Source organism: Chrysochloris asiatica, unplaced genomic scaffold (assembly GCF_000296735.1).
Source record: "Chrysochloris asiatica unplaced genomic scaffold, ChrAsi1.0 scaffold00236, whole genome shotgun sequence".
NCBI lineage: Eukaryota > Metazoa > Chordata > Mammalia > Afrosoricida > Chrysochloridae > Chrysochloris > Chrysochloris asiatica.
Genome location: NW_006408754.1, coordinates 1649303 through 1656587, shown reverse-complemented (window position 1 = coordinate 1656587; position 7285 = coordinate 1649303). Strand labels below are relative to the sequence as shown.

At 39.5% G+C, this 7285-nt stretch overlaps 1 pseudogene; it reads left to right on the top strand.

Annotated features, from left to right (window-relative positions):
• The window catches only part of LOC102811586, a 12512-nt pseudogene extending 5451 nt beyond the window's left edge, over window positions 1-7061 (top strand).
• The last annotated feature ends 224 nt before the right edge of the window (window positions 7062-7285 follow it).

The following is a 7285-nucleotide window of genomic DNA, read 5'->3' as shown; positions in this document are numbered from 1 at the left end:
TCCAGGCCCTCTGGATCTAGGTTCCCTCTTGAAAGCTTGTAAGCCAGTCACTTCTTGCCTTTGTAGCACCCCACCCCCATTTTGGGTAGCCAATGTCCAAGTTGCCCATCCCTGTCTACTCTGTGTGTGGAGGGTGTGGGAATGACTCTTGCTGTAAGGATTTATTCCCTCTTTTGAGCAACTGCTTCCATAGGTGTAGGTCAAGTTCATCAAATTGTATCAGAATACTTTTTTTTCCCTCTTCATTTTACTTCTGGTTAAGCTGAACATCCAGTCACTGAAGCCAGGATAAGTGGGTATTATCTGCAAGTGTGGGTGTTCTTATGCATATGCCCTCTATTATCAGCTCGAGGCTTGACACTGACTCTGGGCTCAAGAGTCCCCAGGTCTTGCCACACTGCTGGCCAACCAGGTCTTTACCCGGGTTCACAGAAGTCTATTGAATATTGTAGGGCTTAGCTCGCCACTTTGTTGCTGTTTTTCCCTCCCTTCCCCTTATCAGTGACAAGTGTGGTCACCAATCAGAGCGTGTATTCCCATTGAGACTGTCTTGGAAGGGTGTTTGCACTGAGGGTCACTCAGTTTTGACAGCCAAGAATTTCTCTAAATGTTGCTGAGTGTTCCCTGCAGAGCAAAATCACCTGATTCACAATCACTGCTCGAAGGGAGAGGAGCCCTGGTGGGTACAGTGGTTAAAGTGTTTGGCTACTAACTTAAAGGTGAGTGACTTGAATCTACTAGGTGCTCCAGAAGAAGTGATGTGGCAGGGTCTGGTTTTGAAAAGATTTACAACCTTGGAATCCCTATGGGGCGGGCAGTTCTTTGTTCTATAGGGCCACTATAAGTTGGAATAGACTCACAGCAATGGGTTTGTTTTTGTGGAGTTTTTGTTTTTGGTTGCTCTAAGGAAACTAATAATCTTAAACCTTCTTCATACTGATAATACATGTTTGGATAATACAGTATAAAGAATCATAAAATTTATATGCTATTATAACAGTAGCTCTTCACTGAATATGAATTTCATTTGCAGGATATTCCTAGCACACCGCAGGCGGCCAAGATGCATCCAAGTTTCAAGAAACGCAGGGCCAAGAGAGCAAAGCTTCAGGAAGGTGGGAAGACCAAGACAGAGGATGTAACTAATATAGTTGAAGTGATCTCTTCAGCTCAGGAAGCCACACTGGCATCCTGGGCAAGAATTTCCTCAAGGGCACTTCAACCTAAGTCTGTGAATTCGTGTTGCATTCCTACTTCAGTTCAGGCATTTTTGCCGCGAACCTTAGGTAAGAGCAAACTTAAAGCGTGAGGACCCTTCCAGAAGGAAAAACAAGGTTAACTTTTATTAGTCTCAGTCAGAAAGAAAGGGGTTAATTGACATACAGAACTATAGATCAGATTGAACCCACATTGTACTTTTTTTTCCCTTAATTGACAGATAACCAAAACTTGGTTATCTAAGTCAGTTGATTGAGTAGTGACCCTTTCTTATCACTAAGCTGAATTCCAAGATGGGGGGAAAACACTCTGATTATAGGATCAGCCGCAGCCTGAGACATCCTATACTTTATCCTTGTATTCAAGCTGATCCCACCTCATAGGGAGTGTTTAGGACAAACTCATTTCCAAGGCTGTAAATCTTTATTGAAGCAGACTGCCACATTTACCCCCTGAGGAATGACTGGTGGGTTCCAACTGCCGGCCTTCTGTTAGCAGTCAACTCTTAGCCACTGCATGATCAGGGTTCCAAGGCATCTGTAATATAGTAGATAAGAGTATAGGTGTTGGAGCTGAACAGATTTTTTTCAAATTTTTACTTTACCATTTCCTTGGTATGTGACATTGGCAAGGTACTTAACTCTCCTGTGCCTTGTTGTCCTGGTGTATAAAATAAAGACTACAACCCCTGTTTCATTGAGGGGTTGTGAGTCTTATTATGAGCACACAGTTTGGCACATTGTAAGAAAATATGTTAGGTTTCCAAATCTGAGTGGCTTCCAACTCATAGCCACCATGAATACAGTGTTTCCAAGGAGCAGTTAGTGGTTTTGAACTGCCAACTTTGTGATTGGCAATCAAGTTCTGATTCTATAGTACCACATCAGGACTCCAGATCCCCTTTTACTCAAAACTGTCTTGTATGGTAGAGTATGTTCACAGTACTTTCTGCTTAAGGGAGCCCAGTGGCTCTGTAGGATAAGCCACTGGACTGTGACCCACAGGGTTGACGGTCCAAACCCACCAGCAGCTCCTCAACAGAAAGATGAGGCTTTGTCCTCCTACAAAGATTTACAGCTTTGGAAACACTATACAGAGTAGTTATGAGTCTGACCTGACTCAGTGGCATTTAACATAACAACTGCATAGTGTCTAGTTGCTGGGGATGTTGTGCTGAATCTGTGTCTCTACCACTGTTTACAGTCTATTTGGAGAGAAAAAATGCCACATACATTCATTATTTACAGATATTTAAATCCACCATGACTGCTTATCTCTTAATTCTAGACACTTGATATCTGTACCAGGTACCTTATTTTGCAACTATCCCATATCTCCAGGTATATTCTTAGTTTTTAAAAACCCACTTTTTATTGTGAGATATATCAGGTATGGAATAGAATGCATAAAACATGTACAAGGGGGCTTCTAAAAGTTCTAGAAAAATGGAATCTTTTTTGGTCTCCTCTTTTATGACTTTATCCCTTAATATTATTTGTGATATCTGTTCATGTGGTTGTGTATAGCCCTGACTCATTTAATTCTCATTGATGGTTAGCACTGCTCAGTATGAGCATACCATAATCTATTTATGCTGCTGTTGACATTCTTATTCATGTCTTTTTGTGCACACGTACACAAATTTCTTGGACTTTTTAAAATGTGTGTATCTGAGGGTACTTCAAAAAGTCTGTGGAAAAAGTTCCGTTACCTTTTAATTCCATTTTTCAGGAGTCTTTTGAAGTCTCGTATGTCACTCAATGTATATAGTAAATGTCTGTAGGTATTTTTCTAATTGCCTTCCTTCCCTATCACCTGAGTTTACACATCTATCCTCTAGCCAGGAAGTCTTTGGTGTGGCACTATAAAGAATATTTCTTTTAGCATGAAAACCTTTTCTAGACTTTTTTGCAATAGTGATTTCCTACAATATTTGTCCTTTTGTGACTGACTAATTTCACCCAAAATAATGTCCTCCAGATTCATCCATGTTAGGAGGTGCTTTGCAGGTTCATCCTTAAAGATATTTACAAAATATATTACAGTCCCAGAAGTAGTATAGAAGGATCCTGGTCCTCTACACCCTTGTACTTTTTAAGAAAGACTTTTCTTGCTTGTTTTCTGTAGTTAAGGTAGTACAGTACAGTGACTTAGAAAAGGCACTTCAGGCAAATGAACTGTGAATAAGAATGCCTGAATATGTGTCTTGGTGCTAGGAAACGTTATTATATTTAAATTTTTCTTCATCTGGAAACAATAAAAGGTAAATATTGTTTCCTTAAAAATAAATACATTATTTAAAAGACCAGACTTACTGGTCAGATAGAGAATGGTGGAAACATGAGACTGTGGTCCTTGGTCACCCTTCAGATCTGTCTGTTTTCAGCCAAGCCATAGATAGGTATGTTTGTTGTTTAGAAGTACTGTGGAGTTGGTTCTGACTCATAGCGACCCTGCACAGGCTTTCCAAGGTTGTAGATCTTTACGGGAGCAGAACGCCTCATCTTTCTCCCGTAGAACCGCTGGTAGTTTCAAACTGTCGACCTTCAGGTTAGCAGCCCGATTCGTAACCACTACGCTACCAGAGCTCCTTGGATAGATATATAGAGAGAGGGTCAATAACACTAACGTGGTACACACTTCATAGAATGGTTAGCCATACATGATCAAAGGGGCAGCATTTACCCAAGGACAAAATTCAGAAGGGCTGGGAAAGAAGGAGGACTGAAAACAAGAAACAAAGAAGTGGGATACATGAAGTTACACTGAGGGGCTTGTAATCATTAAGATGAAGCAAAGTGTATGGTAAGTTGAATGTAAAACTGATGATCTGCTTTGTAAACTTTTATTCAATTCACAATAAAAAGTAAAAAGAAAGAAAAAGAGTAGATGTATTTATAATGTATGTCACTTAAAAATGTGGACATAAAACAAACACTCTCAATGTGAAATTAAATTATAGTGACTTGTGGTCTACCTTTTCATGCTTTTTGTTCAGTTAATTGGTCAGCCTGAATATAAGAGCCAAATTAAGAATGACTTTCTGAGAGGCTGGATTGGGGTGCTTTTTTTTTCATCTTGTGATTGTATTGACTTCTCTTTTTGCTCCTTAGGTGGCAGATGGTGTGTGGTCCATGGTAGAATTCTGTCTGCAGAAACAGAGGGCTGGGTCCACCTGCAGTGCCATGCAGGTCAAGCCTGGGTGCCGGTCTCGCCCAAGAGGATGATTTCTCTCTTCCTGTTACCGGCTTGCGTTTTCCCATCCCCAGACCTAGAAGATAATATGTTATGTCCTGAATGTGTTAAAAGGTAACCCTGAAGTGTCAGAAATTTCTAAGTATAGCACACACAAAACAAGATGTCTAGATGGGTATCTAACATACAAAAATTTAGTAGAGGAAGGCAGAGGGTATACATGCTCTTAATTGACTATACAAATCAGACAAAAATAGGGGGAAAAAAAGAACTAAGTAGAGAATTAGAACTCAAACATTTATGTAATTAGTCCCTGGGTAGTACAAACAATTAATGTACTTTGCTGTTAACCAAAGTTTAAGTAAGTTCAAATCTACCCAAAGGCACCTCAAAAGAAAGCTCTGCCTCAATTTTAGAGAGACCTGTTGTCTTAGTTTCTTAGTGTTATAACAGTAGTACCGTAAGTGGGTGCCTTTGTCAGACAAATAAGTATTTTTTCACAGTTTAGGAGGTCAGAAGTATGACGCAGGGCAGTAGCTTTTCATGAAAGCACTGTCCGGTCTGTCTGGCATTCCTTGGAGATATCTTTACCCCATTTATGTGAGCTCATTTCTGTTTTATCTATTCTTTATCTCAAATTCCTTAGGCTTAAGCCACCCCCCTACACTGTTATGGCCTCATTAACGTAACAATGGAAGCTCTATTCCCAAAAGCGATTGCATTCACAGGCCTTAGGGGTTAGGAGTGCAATACACATTTTGGGAGAGTACAATTCAATCCATAAAACCTGTTGTAAGAGGAAACATTTAAAAAAACAAAAAAACATATTAAGGGTTCCTAGTGTATGACTCCACAACACTGAACAACAACAACAAATTATATGTTGCATCTTACCTTGTTTAGTGCTGTGGAGTCCCTTCTGACCCATAGCAGCCCTGTATAGGGTTTCCGAGGAGCAGCTGGTGAGCCTGAAATGCCGACTTTGCAGTTCAGATAGCTTTGCAGTCTGTCGCGTTAACCCACAGCACCCACAGTGCCACACCAGGACTCCGGATACTTAAACAGGGATACAAAAATTAGTAAGATAAAAATTATTATGTGCCTAAATGGAAATGAGTACGAGATACTATGAAAATATATGACAAGCACCTATATTGAAGTGGTGGTGGTGGTAGTGTCCCGTGGAGTCGGTTCCGACTCATATAGCAAACCTGTATAGGGTTTCCGAGGCATAAATCTTTACGGGAACAGAAAGCATCATCTTTCTCCGACTGAATAGCTGGTAGTTTCAAATTGCTGACCTTGAGGTTAAGCAGCCTGACTCATAACCACTATACTACACTGAATAAAGAACTCCCTAGTAGAGAAATAATAATTTTGGCATGTTGGTACTGGGAGCAGCCCATACAAAACAATCAGAAATGAAAGAATCTGTCATACTTGGAAGCAGCAAATGTATCAGTATGATTGAAACTTATAATTTGAGAAATAAGTTTCAGGAGAGGATAAGCAGATTATGCAGTGTTCTTTTATATGTGTTAAATGTCTCATATATTATGCAGTACGTCACTGTTTCTTCCCTTTTGGGACACAAATCTTTTTGAAAATAAAATAACTATACATTGGACATATACACGTAATGTTGTGTTCAATTTTACATAGACCCTGGTGGCACAGATAGTTAAATGCTAAACTACTAATCAAAAGGTTATGAGTTCAAACTCACCAAAAGGTACTTTGGAAGACAGGCTTGGAGCCTTGAAGACCTTAAGAGAAATGTAACAAATTCAAGAGATCTAGGTAGAATTCGAGAGTAGAATGTTGTCTTCTAAAATGGAAGAAAGGTTGGTATAGAGGTATAGCATCAAGTATAGAGAGAAAGACTTTGTGACACTTGGGGCATGTTCAAATGTGGTTCTAGAATTCTGAGGAAAGTATAAATTAGGGAAAATACCATATAAATTAAAAAACCAAGGGCTGAGGAAAGAACCCTAAAGAGAATTAGCAGCGGTTATGCCACATAGACAGCAAAAGTACTGTTAGAGGGGAGTTTCTGTTGAAGGGAATGGGAAGAAAATCTAGAGATGGATAATGGTGGTGCTTGAATAGCTTGATAAACATAATTAATGTCAGAAAGTAGTTTGTAGGCATCTCTATCAGTTAAATGAGGAATAATGTTAAGGAAAGTGTTTCCTTTTTCTCCTTGCTGCCACCCTTCCTTTCTTTCTTTGTTCTTTTGATATTCAGTAGAAAAAGGTCTGGGGTGGGGGTAGGGGTGCAGTGCCGGGTGGAGATGTGGAACGGGAATGTGTAAAAAATAAGGTGTTGGGAAAACTGCACTTTATAAAGTACAAGTCCTGAGAATACATGGCCAATTTTTCCCCTTCATTTTCTACATAAAACCTCTTTACTAAACTTCCTTAGCTGATTGATAAGGCAAATTGCTCAGGAATCTAAAAACATTCCTTTATTTTTAATTGGTCATATTCAAGGTTATGGTAAGGAATAGTCTTATTCCAGCAATTTTAAAAATTGTTTTCTTGTTTTATAGGAATAAGAAGTTGATGAAAAGATTAATTACATTGGGGAAGACGAAGTAGCCTGGAATGAACACACCAACTTCATTCCTGTTGAATTGGCAGTCTTAGTAACCAACATATAATGGAGAGCCCATACCTTAACTGACATGCATCCCAGTGATTGCTATGCTCTGAGTTATCCATCCTCAGTGCTATCTGATGCCTTGTCTACAGACAAGAATGTCTGGATTTAAGCTTTCAATCTGTCAAAAGGTAGTGCTGTTGCTGCTATTCATAAATTGGAATAAAGAAGAGGCTTTCCGATCAATTCTGATTAAGATATTCCTCTGTGT